This window comes from Myiozetetes cayanensis, unplaced genomic scaffold (assembly GCF_022539395.1).
Source record: "Myiozetetes cayanensis isolate MyiCay16 unplaced genomic scaffold, myiCay2020 scf4, whole genome shotgun sequence".
Taxonomy (NCBI): domain Eukaryota; kingdom Metazoa; phylum Chordata; class Aves; order Passeriformes; family Tyrannidae; genus Myiozetetes; species Myiozetetes cayanensis.
Window position 1 is genome coordinate 71,956,471 of NW_026087631.1, and position 12,781 is coordinate 71,969,251.

At 51.8% G+C, this 12,781-nt stretch overlaps 1 protein-coding gene across 2 annotated transcripts in view; it reads right to left on the reverse strand.

Annotated features, from left to right (window-relative positions):
• The window catches only part of MAPK4 (mitogen-activated protein kinase 4), a 44,342-nt gene that overhangs the window by 29,809 nt on the left and 1,752 nt on the right, over positions 1–12,781 (reverse strand). The window contains exon 1 of one of the 2 annotated variants that reach the window (XM_050328878.1): positions 205–290. The exons of the other annotated variant lie outside the window; for it this stretch is intronic. The gene's annotated coding sequence lies outside the window, so the exon portion shown is untranslated. Of the gene's footprint in view, positions 1–204; positions 291–12,781 lie in introns of those variants that run through there. 2 annotated transcript variants of the gene reach the window in all.

Genomic DNA, 12,781 nt, shown 5'->3' on the forward strand with positions numbered 1-12,781 from the left:
TGCTGATTTAAAACCAGCAGAATTATCCCCGTCACCAAAATAAAGCAATTCCTGGAACGGGTGACTCAAAGGCCTCTCCCCGGGCCATAAATCAGAGCAGAACCGAGGCACCTCACTGGGGCAAATCACTTTGCCCTTTCAGTTTGGCACCTACAGTCTTTTCTTTTTTTTTTTTTCTAGAAAGAAAGAGATGAGAAATCCAACCTGTGCCAGCACTTTGTTGGAGAGCCGAGCCTTTCCTACCCAGGACACCACGGGTCAGGACTCTGCCTGTGTTATCACTGGACGGGCTGGACCAAGATAAGCAAAAGCAGGATGGTTAAAAAAAAAAAATTAAAAGAAAATACAGAAACAGCCCTAGAGGTTTTTTTTTTTTATTGTCGTTGAGGAGACAGCACCAGGAATTTGCCCCAGAGGAGGTATGTGCAGCATGTGCCAGCAGGGAAATGGCAGAGGGACTGCACCAACCCTCCACGGGCCCCAAGAGATAGGTATCTCTGCAAGAGAGAGCCTCATGTCCTCTCAAAACACTGCTCTGGGATATCCCAAAAGTGCTTGCACTTGTGTCTCTCAGAGCTGGTCTGTAACCTCCCCCTTAATCCTTCTGATGACAAACCTCATCCAGTTTATTCTGGGGGACAGGGCTGGACTGCCTGCAGATCTGCACACTCAGCTTGGGCAAGCAGACAGGCTTCATGGAGAGGAAAAAAACCTGCATTTGTCTGCACAAACCCCCTGGTAAAAGGTTTCCAGCCTCACTCCTCCCAGAGTAGTCCCACAGCGATGGCCCCACGCCGCTGCAGCCCCAGCACTGGCAGCAGAGACGCTCTCACAGCGACTGAGAGGGGACAAAGCTGTGTGGTGAGGAGACTTAACCTGTCCCCCAGCCAGAAACATCCCCTCATGTCCCTCTCTTCCCCATCAGCAACACTGGGGCCTGGGGGAGCTGCACCTCCAGTCCCCGTGCTCCTGCCTCCACCCTCTCAGGAGGAGGGAGGGCGATGGGAGACGTGGCCAAAATAATGCTACCCAAGGCACCAGGGCTGCCAGACCAGGGGGCAAAGCCACTGAGCATGGCCAGACCGAGCACACAGACACCTGTAACCCACCCTAAACAGCCCAGGCTGCTCAGACCTCGAGGAGAATTAACCACACGTCAAGGAGACTGCCCAGACGCAGCATGGCACCACAAGATCTGTGATGTTCAACCACTGCTGAATCAGTCCTCGATCCAAGCACACAGAGCCTTAGGAAGCAGTGTCCCCTGGAAGATGCACATCCCTGAGGGCAGGTCTGAGACACCTTCCAAGCCCAAACTGCTTCACTGCTCCTAAGGACACAAGCCCCCCCTCACGGTCAGGTCTCTGGGCAGGGTGTGCACTCTGTCCCCCAGCCAGCCCCACACATCCAACCTGCCTGGGGGGAGCAAGGCAGGTCCTTCCCCAAAACTGGGAAGGACCACTCAGCACCCCAAAATTCCGCCTTTTTCTTGGCCTGACTCCATAAAGAGCGGGGCACAAGGTCCCACACCCCCCCAAACAGACGCTGGAGACCAGGAATCCCAGACTATAAACTTCACACAGCAAAGCCTCTCCTCATCTTACTCTGGGAGAAAGGTCTCTGCTGTTTTACTGCCTCCCAGTAATTTTGGGAGACCTTAATTTTGTGCAGCCATGGGACGCCAGCAAAGCTGAAAGCAGGTGACAGAAATGTGCTGGCGCCGTCAAAAACAATGCAGGGCATTTCCTAGAGAGTTAAACAAAAAATACCGTTAAATCCTGCTCCTAAAACAGACCAAAAAACCCCAAAATACACTCCCAGTGACTTTTAGCCACCCAGGTAATAGATGGGGAATAAAAGGCTTTGCTGGACCACTGCTAAAGCTTGCTGTCAGTATAATCACCTACTCCTATAATGAGATTACATGGATTAGCTGTATTTTAAGGAAACGTCAATGAACTGGACAGCCTTCCTAGCTCTAAAAAGAGCTGCACAGAATAATACCGGAAAGACATCAAACCAGGAGGCTATTTTTAGAAAGCACTCCTCTAAATAACCTAGGTGGAGGGAGACAGCGAGGCAGCAGAGGTGTGTTAATGCAGGCAGGAGCTGAATGAATGAACGGCGCGGGGAGAAAACAGACCCATCCCCGGTTTCCCTTGGCCGAGCTGCACGAGAAGTTAATTGAGCCAGACCCGAGCCTGCATTCCTCCCATGCTGTGCTGTGAAATGGACTCAAATATTGGAATGAGCAACACAGGACACACTGTGCTGAAGGAAGGGAAGTGTGAGGCTGGGCTGACCCAGGAGGGATGTGCTGGGGTTTGTGCCCTCTCAGGGGCACCTGCACCCCCACCGAGGGGACAAGCCCCAAGTCCCCTCTCTGGCTGCAGACAGGGTGTTTCCCGGGAAAACGTCCCCCCCAAGTGAGCCTGAAATGAGACTTCATTATCCTCATGGCATCCATCAACTCGTGGGACCCAGCAGGGGATGCAGTTCGCTGGGCTTGCCCAGCACTTGGAAGAATAGGCCTGCTTTACAGTCATCACACTCCTGCTCAGAAAACCCAGAGCTCTCATGTGCTCTCTCTCATTTTCTCCCAACAGCACTCAAGATTTAAGAGGAACTCTCAGGGAATCTGGGGGTTTTTTTGCCTTTTTTTTTTTTTTTATTTCATTGCTTTTTGTCCTTGGAGCTTACTCCTGCAAAATACCCGTCAGCCATCCAAAATAAACCGGACACTGCACTGCCCAAAGTCCTTCACTCTTCCAGGGTGGATCCAACCTGGAGCCTTGGGGACTGCAGCCTGGGTATTTTGCTTCCATCCAGCCACACCCCTGTGCCTTCCCTCTCGTTGTGACTCAACCAGGGCTCGTGAATTAAACCCAATTAGGGATTTAGCATCAGAGCAGCACAGCAAAAGGACGGCCCCTACCCCAGGCAGCTCACAGCCCGGGATCTTCAGCTCCCACCATGGTGAAGCTACAAAAATAACCCATTAAAAAGTCACTTTAATTGCCTTGCCAGCAGTTTGCACAAACCCCAGCTAACGCTTGAGGTAAAAATGAATTAAAAGCCTTAAATAGCAAATTCTCGTTCATTCCTCCCACTTTTACACTTAAGTTTTAATGGGGTCGTGGTGAGGGTGGGGAAGCAGGATTGTTGGGAATACCCAAGGAATGCTGGTAATAATTGAGGAAGACCAGGATGTGGCTGGAGAACAGGAGGAAGGGCAGCACTTTTATGAGACAAACACCCTCATTCTGGCTCCTGGAGATCAGCACAGCACAGGAAGGAGGCCAAGAAGTTGGCATGGACTGCAGGGGAATCAAGACCACCCAAGACTCCTAAAGCCCCTGAACCATTCTCAGAAAGGCGTGAGAGACCGTGCATGAGAAGCAATTTGCATAAAAAGCCAGAAAACTTCTCTAAAGTGCTGCCCCCACCAAACCCAGGCAGGACCCTGCATACCCCATCAGCTGGATCAATCATCAACCCAGCCAGGGCTGGTGATTTCTTTTTTTTCCTCTCGGTTTCTTCCTTTCTCTCTCTCCTCCTCTTCAATTCATCCCCTTTCATGCTACCCCTTTATCCAAAATCCACTGCCTCGTGCTCATTCCAGGAGACCAGGGACTAACACACCAATTCCCAGGCCGAGTGGTTTGTTTTGTAGTAAAACTTCGTGAGCTTTTTCAGACCCTCTGATTTTTGTTGTTCCTTTCGGCCACGAGCACCCACAAACCCTGGACACTCCCTTCCCCCTGAGGGGTGAGGTGTCACATGCAGCACTTTGTGCCCAAGCTGATCACAGCCCAGGAGGAGAAATGTCCCACCCACACCCTTCTGGTGGGGGGAAAAACAACCACACACAAACTCCGGGTGAACACAGGTGAAAACTGGAGCACAGGGAGAGCACTGCCTGCCACACCACGAGGATCATGTGAACCAGGCATGACCCTGCCTCCTGGGTGCCCGGAGGGAGGGACGGGGGTGGGAGACAGCAGCTCCACAGCAAACCCGGGAGGCTGTGAAGGTTTGGGCTGGTTTGCTCTGTTTTCAGACCTGATGCAGGGCTCGAGCAATGCAATTAAGGTCCTGTGCACCAGCCTGGGCACTAGACCCCCAGCGCCCAGCATCTGCCTAAACGCTGCTCTGAAACATCCCCTCTGCTCCGCCCGGGGCTGTGAAAGGGCGATCAGGACGGAGCAATTTCGCAGCCTTAATCCTTTTCCCTTCACCTTCGGCTCCCAAGATAACCATTTTACAGAAGGAGCCACGCCAAGGAAACCTGGCTGAGTGGTTTGGTTTGTAAGAGTCGGGTCTCGGAGACTCCCCCTTCAATCTCTATTGCTCAAAAAGAAAAAAAACCAACCAAAACCGCTTATGCTCCTGAAGCATTTTGCAGCTCTTACAGTACTTTGCTGGGATAAAGAAAAGCTGACACACATATTACGGCAATGAAGATTATTTTTGCTGTCTGAGTCGCAGCAGGCACACGAGATTTATTCAGATAAAAAGAGGTCAGAGTAGGGAACGAGCTTAGGTTCCAGGCTGTGAGTCCAAATCACGGGGAGATTTGGCGACTCCGTGGGGGACAGGCACCCCTGCGCCCCCAGCAAGGGATATTCTGCCTCAGCATCACCCTCACGCCCTTCCAGGCCCTGCAGGGCTGCCTGGCCTCCTCAGTCCCGTGGCACTGGTGAAACGAAACGGGTGAGACGAGCACAGGTACCAGCCCACACTCTTCCCCAGGGATTAAAAGGAAGTTCCCAGGCTTTGCCCTGGCGTCTCCTTCCCCTGGCTGTTCAGCTGCTGCGTTAATCCCACAACTGCTCCCGGGACCTGCTGAAGCACACAACGTTTCCACGCACTGAAAAGATGTTGCAAGTATTATAATCGGAATTTCCTCCGAGCTACTCCTCTTTTTTTTCTTTTTTTTTTTTTTTTCTTTTTTCCACAGCACGCTCTGCCCATTTTGCTGCCTTTGAAGAGCAGACAGCAATTAGCTTTTCCCCGCTCAGAGATACGTGATTTTTTGTTTTTCATCCTTAGTCTCGTCTTTTTAACACAGGAGATCTCGGCATTTCTAATGACTCAAAGAGACGAAAGACTGTAAAAGCCTTTCCCAAAAGCAGATTTGCCTCTGTGCTCTCCAAACAACACAAGATAAGGAGGCCCTTTAATAATGGCCAGTCTTCGCGAGCGAAGATCCGGGGAAGGTCTTTCCACCTTCCAGCCTGCGCATTGGATTTTTTAGGTGAGACACAGTGTGCGCGGAACTGAGCCCACCCTTTAATCCTAAGGTTCATCTGCCGGGGCCAAGCGAGCTTGGACGGTGGCAGTGAGGTCCTTAGGACGTAGGTGGGTTGCCTTTTTTTTTAAGGGCTAACGAGCCCCACCTGCCCGGGAGTGGCCCTGACCGGCGCCGCGCTATCACCGCGGAGACCCAGGCCCTTTAAGTGCTCATGATCAAACTCCAGCACGGATCAGTGCCACCAGCGGTCTTGTTTGTGTCTGCACCACCCTCATCCTTTCCCTGCAGCACTTGCACTCTGTTAATTAGTTGGTGTCCACCAAAAACCGCTTGTGTGTCACCTGCCTGGAGGTGAGCGGGGGAGGAGCCGGAGGGACGCACAGATGGCACGGGCACCTGTCACATGCCCCACATCAAACAGGTATTTTGGGAGCAGGTGCAGCCACCTCGTTACCCTCAGCATTTCTGCTTGCTTTTTAAACGAGCAGAACAGGCCCCCTGCCTAATAAAAAGGGGCAGGTAAGACTCGAGTGAAGCTGGAATGTGAGACAAGTCAAAAAGTCACTCCTATCAAACGCTGATATTTTTTGGCAAACATAGGGCCTGTCAAGATGCCCTTTGAGATTTCCCTGCCCTTTATCCAAGCAGAAAGGAGATGACTCAGAGGAGATGGCACCCTGCTCACCGTGATCCTTTCACAGCCACCACTTACAGCTTAAGGTTTGTTTTTCTGAAAGAAGCCTCATCAGATTTCTCCTTTCCTTGATTCCGTTACCACAGAGTCCAAAACTGACCTCGGGTGTGAGCAAAACACAGGGAAGGGAAAGAAGAGAAACGTTCAATTTTGCATTAAAGTGTGTCTCACCGAAGTTAGGCAAGTGGTGGCACAGGCGTGAAGGAGAGAGGAACACGTTCCAGCTCCCGTTGGATGCAGCTGGATCCACATCTGCCCCAGTCCTGCAGCACCCCCTTTCAGCCCAAAGTAACTCCATGAGCTACAAGACCTGACTCTCTCCATCCCACGAGCACTTCTGCTTCCCAAGGCTTCCTTTTTTGGCTCCCCCCAGGAAGAGCTCCTGGCCACCCTTTTCCCTGCTCCCAGATTTCCTTAGCAAGAGGACAAGCCTTGCCTACTGCTCCTGCCTTACCAAAAGCATGTCATTATTTCTAATTTATGGCATTTCTGCATTTATGACCATGCTCAGCCTGGGAGATGGGGAAGGAAACTAAGGCTGTCCTGCTCATTTCAGGCTCTGGCTTTCTGAAGTTGACATAACCTCAAATTAAAAAGAAATAAAAATAAACAAACGAAAACCATGGAGAAAGCAGAATTCCCAGAAATTAAATAACTGCAATCCTTTAAAAAAAAATCATCTGAAATGCTCTCTGGGTCAGATTCACTTCTTGTAGGAGAGATGCAATGCAGTCATGGAATTGTAAGAATGGTTTGGGTTGGGGACCGTCAAAGATCATCTCATTCCACCCCCTGCCATGGGCAGGGACACCTTCCACCAGCCCAGGTTGTGCCAAGCCCCATCAAACCTGGCCTTGGACACTTCCAGGGATCCAGGGGCAGCCACAGCTTCTCTGCCCTACCTGTGCCAGGGCCTGCCCACCCTCACAAACAGCAATTCCTTCCCAATATCCCATCTAACCCTGCCCTCTGGCAGTGGGAAACCATTCCCTGTGTGCTGTTCCTCCATCCCTTGTCCTCAGTCCCTCTCCAGCTCTCCTGGAGCCCCTTTAGGCCCTGCAAGGAGCTCTCAGGTCTCCCTGGAGCCTTCTCTTCTCCAGGTGAACCACCCCCCTGGCTCTTGGCCTGTCCTCTGATCATTTTTGTGTCTCTCCTCCAGAGGATTCGCTCCTGTTCGTACATCAGGAGCTCCAGCACACCTGTGATGGGATGTGATGGAGTCCCCCGCCCCCAGGGACGCAGCTCAGGTCCCAGATCCACCCTCTGGGGTGCAGGTGCAGACCCTTCCCCACCTGGCCATCCCACCACCTCTCTTTGGGTGCAACGTGGGCATTTGGCCCCTGCAACCCTGAAACCAAACCAGGAGCACACCAACCTCACAGGACACCCGTGGGGAGTGGGGAGAGGAGCCCAGCACCCAACCCAGTCCCAGTATTTCACGCTGCAATACTGACAGAAATGCAAAGACACTTTTTCTTTTTTTTTTTTTTTTTTTTCCCCTTGTCCCATTCTCCTTGATCTCATTTTAATTGGAACCGGTCCCAGCTCAATCAGATCCTGAGAAGCCCAGCACCTACTCTCTGTCCTTGAAGTCATTTTAAGCCGGGACCTATTTCCACACTGGCATTTCCAGCCCTGCCCCCTCACAGCAGGCAAAGGGTTCAATTTACCTTTACCCAAAGGCGCTTTCTCATAGTTCAGAACTTTCCGTATTTCAGAGAACGGGGCAGGGGGAGTTAATGGAGCACAGAGCCCCAGCAAGGGGCTGGGTACAACCAGTGCTGTGACAGCAGGTGATGGATGATATTCCACTCTGACCCCAAACATGGCCCTGCCTCCCCCTCCTCCCTAAACCTACAGACCTGGAGCACACGGTTTGGGGCTGGGAACACCCCCAGTTCCTTTCAGAGGGATCACAGACACTCAAGTGAGAGATGGGGAAGGGGGAACAACCCCTTCCCGAAAGGCTCGTGCCTCCACAGCTGGTATTCTGCATTTTCCCAGCCCCACCTCACTTTCATGCAGGAAGAAGCCTCTCTCAGAGCCTGGAGATGATCTGCAGTTTCCTTTAGGAAGGGATTTCGGGAGAAGGGCTTAGGAAGCCTCCAGTTGGTACTCCAGCCTTTACTCTGAAACACGGAATTTGATTGGCCCTTTCATGTTGGTTTACACAGCCGATTGTTGCAGGTGTATCAGTTACCATGGAATTAACACCCGCTGTAAAACCAGGTGTAGCCAAGAATTAAACTGCGCAAACAATCTGAGCAGCTGGGACAGATGGACACACAAGGTATCAGTGCAGGGGACTGTTTGCTCTTCCCCGAATCCAGAGGGGTCTTAACATGAAGCTGAGGCACAGCCAGGTCACTTCCTCGGGAAATCACAAGGACTTGGAGTCTCCCACCACTCAGCCTGGGAGTAAAGCCACGGGTCGGGGCAGTTGGTTTTTATTTACCAGCAAGTCAAAGCAGGTGAGAACAGCACCTGGCTGCCAGAGGAGATGCAAGACTAAGGGCACGAGGGCAGGACGCTGGTTTCCAGGCAGATCCAGCCCGGATCCCGGGAGGGGACCGCTCTGCCTGCAGGGAGCGGCTGCGCAGCCGGAACGATGCGGGAGCATCCCCGCGGTGAGCCGGCGGGCAGGCACGCACCGGGCACTGCTGCTCACACCGGCGCTCTGAAAAGCTCCTTCTTCCCCAGGTTCCCCCGCTCCTTCCCTTCCTCCCAGGAACGCCCTGAGGATAAGCAGGAGCCGCGCAGCTCTGGGCTGCGGCAGCGGCGTGGGCTGGGCGGCTTCCTACGGAGATGACTGTTGTGTATAATATAGAAACTGAGCTGCTTGTTCCAAGCACAACCACGCCGGCTGCTTTTTAAAGACAGGCTCAGCTCGGGTGGAAAGTGCTGCAGGAACATGCAGCGTTATTTCCTCCCGCAGCCTCCAAGCCGGGGGAACTTTTCAGGAGGGAGATTTGGGAGCTTGTTCCACTCCTGACCCGGCTCCGGTGACAGGGAGCGACGGCAAGGTCACCCCGGCACCTTCCAGCAGGGCTCAAATCGGCTCCTGTAAATCCTCACGTGCAATTCTGCCTGGAAAGCCCTCAAAGCAGATCACTGTTTAATCCTGCTCTAGCACTGACCAGGCTTCCCCCGTGCCAAGCCTGGGCTTGCACCCTTCAGCATCGCGCCTGCCCGGGAAGCACAACTAGTGAGCTCTGAAGGGTGCAGTGGTCATTTGGGACAGGAGTAGGGGGACCCTGAGGCACAAGACTCGGTATTGAGTGTGCCAAAATAATTCAGCCGTGTGGTGGAGTGTGTGATTTCCTTCTGCAGCGGTGCCAAAGACATTCAAAGACCATTTGTCGGGTTTTCTCCAGCCATTAGCACCGAATTTCACTCTCCCCAAGGAGGGCAACATCTCGACACTATTCATCAGCTCCCTACACCCAGAGGGGCAAATAAAAATGCCACAGTGCAAACAATTAATAGTTAATCAACACCAAAGCCAAGGAGCACACCGGTAAGTCTTCTGGATGATCAGTCACTCCTGGCACTCGGAGTAGGTCACGTTTCAGTGTTAATTGCCCATGGAGTAGCAGCAGGTCTGTGTGACAAGGATGAAGCCAAAATGAACTGCCATGTCTAATTCAAGTCTTCTTCTATTATAGTTTCTTTCTGTTTCCCTGCTAGTCACAGAAACATGCCCAAAATAATGGCAGCAGTGTCTAAATTTAAAAGGGCAAATTTCACAAAGCCCAAAGCAGCTGTTTGGCGTCACTGAGAGTAAGGGACTGGCTTAAAGCTTCCACCAAAGAACCCCAAAAGTTACAAACACGGAAAAGCAGCAGAATTTATAAACAATGAAAAAGCCATTCCGGCAAAAACGAGACGTGCGAAATGCCTGGAAACGTGATCTTTCCAGGCACAGAAAAGGAGAAAGAAACGGCACTGAAAAAGAAATGTCCAAGGTCGGTGACTGATGAGAACCTCTAAAAGAATCCATTAAATCTGTACAGCCAACAGAATTAATTGTAAAATAAGGCACTTTTTAAGCACGCTAGGAATAGAGAATTAGATAGCTGCCAGATTCACTATTAGGCACCATCAGTAAAACTGGAAGAGAGTGTTGTGCTGCGATGGGATAAAACAGTTACCGAGGAGGACGAGAGAAACCCAGCCTACAGATTAACCACGTGCACCCCGTTGTGCAAAACAGGGTCCTTCCCAACAACCTCCTGTGCAACGTGCCTTAAAGCCCCTGAATGACAGGAGCTTCAGTACTGACGAACGTCTGCCAAAATAAAGCACTTTAAAACCCAACCACTGAAGCTCAGAAACTTCGTTTAGCCACAATATTTAGGTGAAAGCCAGGAGCAGCAGGCAACCCGGGGTCAGCTCCAGATAGAACAGCAGGACAGAAATTTCAGGTAAATACACAAACTGGAGACTAAAAATACAATTCCTATCAGCCAGCTGAGTTTCCTGGAATTAGATCTATTTAGAAGACTTATTGTCCATCTGAAAGACATTATTATTGCCTCAACACAGCGTTTGCCCGCGTTCCAGCTCAGAATATTCTGTGATTCTCCACAGCACATAATATTTTGGGGGATGAATCTCACAGCAGGTGTAACCAACTCCACACACGTTAGGCGTGTGCTGGTACAGCCCCCAGCGAGGCTGCTGCTAAGTGAAATCAGAGAGGGAAAACAGCACCAAAGCACCGTCTTTTGGGATTTTTTTGTCGCTGCTCAGTCTCATCTGCGATTCCTTCCGGGGGATTATATTAAACATAAATCTGTAACACAGAAAAAACCGCAGCAACTAAAGGATGGTTTGTTGATGACACAGTTGCACGAAGACCTAAATCAGCTCAGTGGAGGTCACAGTGGTCCAACAGACCGTGTTTTCGCGTTGGAATGTAACACACGAGGCCAGGGAAGGGATCTCTGCCAGGGCCAGAAAAGGATTTGGGACGAGCGTGGGGCATCTCTTTTGCATAATACATCAGAGCAAAGCCAAAGCAAAAGTAGGTCCTCGAAGGTGCCAATTTCCAAAGGGAAATACATCCATAGAGAGTCAGAAAGCGAGCTCACACCCACACGCGGCACAGCCAAGGTCACGGCTGCCTCCAGGCGGGCACCTGGGCAATGTGGTCACACCCGGGACACCCCAAGGGTGGCCACAAAAAGGGTACAAGGCAGGAGCCTCTCAGCCTTCAGTCTCCTGAGGAGCAGGTGAAGGGAGCGAGGAGTCACCTTTGTGACAAGGACACAACAACATCCCCCCTCCGCAAGTCAAAGCTAGCGCTAAGTTCAACCTTGAAATGAGATAGCATCTCTCCAGAGTGAGAGCAATTAAATGTTGGCACAAGGTACGGGACGGGGGGAGGGTGGGGGGACGACGACGACGACTCACCACTGCTCAGAGCCATTAACACAAAATTAACAGCCTGGTTTTTTAACCCAGGCTTGTGTGTCTGCAGGAGGATGAGCTGCAAACGCTTGCCTGCAGTTGCATTTCTGCAGCACCTCTCCCCCACCTGAGGACGTGGAAAGTTTCAGAAGGGTTTTTTTAATGCTTCAAGGGAGTCCTGAGTGGTCGTGGAAAAGCAGGGCCATGCTAAAAAAAGGGAAAGATCAAGGCAAAAAGACGAAAAACCAAGGTTGGCAGGCGCTGCGTGAGATTCGTCTCACTTAAATTCAGACCTCTCAAACTCCGATATCCAAGTCAGAACCAGCACCCTGAAAACCGTTTGCCTGCCCTGGGTGTGAAGCTTTCCAAAGAGCGAAACGTTTCCCATTTGGGAGGTGCCTGTATCCCCCATTTGGTGAGGGGAAGCTCAGAACAGACGCTTTCAGATGCCCAAGTAAGGGCAGACAAACGGCATCTCCTGAAACAGCTTCAACTGCGAGTTGCCTCATGCCATCTGCAAAATTGAGAGTTAATTTCAGCTCACAACGCCAATTCTGGCGATTCTGCCCTGCTGCCCAGCACCCAGGAGCAGAATGAGACGCTAATCCAGCTCCTGGAGCCCAGGTCTTCACGTCTCTAAGAGTAAAGAAAAGATAAACAGAGACCATCTGCATGGAGGACTCAACCTGGAGAGCTCGAGGTTGGCCCAGAGGTTGGCAGTTCAACTGCCCTTCTTGCTGAACACGGGTTACTTGATTGGGATTGCAGATTTTATCAGTCCTCTCACTAACAGGGTGGGCGCAGCTGGAGGAGGGAAAGGACGGCGGTGAATCTCAGTCACGGACTCGTTTTGGTTGGAAAAGCCCTCCAAGACCGCGGAGCCCAACCATTAACCCAGCACTGCCACGCCCTCCACTAACGCACGTCCCCAAGGGAGACTGACCCTTCGCTTTGACTCCAAGGCGAGGGCAGAAGCTCACACAGACGGTCCTCCCAAGCACAGAGGAATCAACAGACCATGGATGATCATGCCCCTTTACCCTCTCCTCCTCTGCAGGGAGGGGGAACGCTGATGTTCACCCTCTGGGTGTGAGATTTATCTTCAAAATATTCAGCGTAAATCTAGCAACCTGACAGACACCTGTCCAGCCAAAAGGAGGAAGGGCACTGCAAGGCTGAGTTGCAGCCCTTGATCCCACGGTCCCCAGGCCCGGTTATGTAGCAGGCTGGGCTCCTGCTGCAGACCAGGAGAGGGAAAACCACCACGTCTTTGCTGGGAAGTTCCCAGCGCCGGATAGGATTAGTTGTGTCTAATTACTGTGAGGAAGAAGCAACACAGAGACGAATGCAGAGACAGCCGAGACCCCCTCAGCAGCAGCCAGGCTTTGTGTGTCCACTCCAGCCCAGCTGCTTCAACAAGA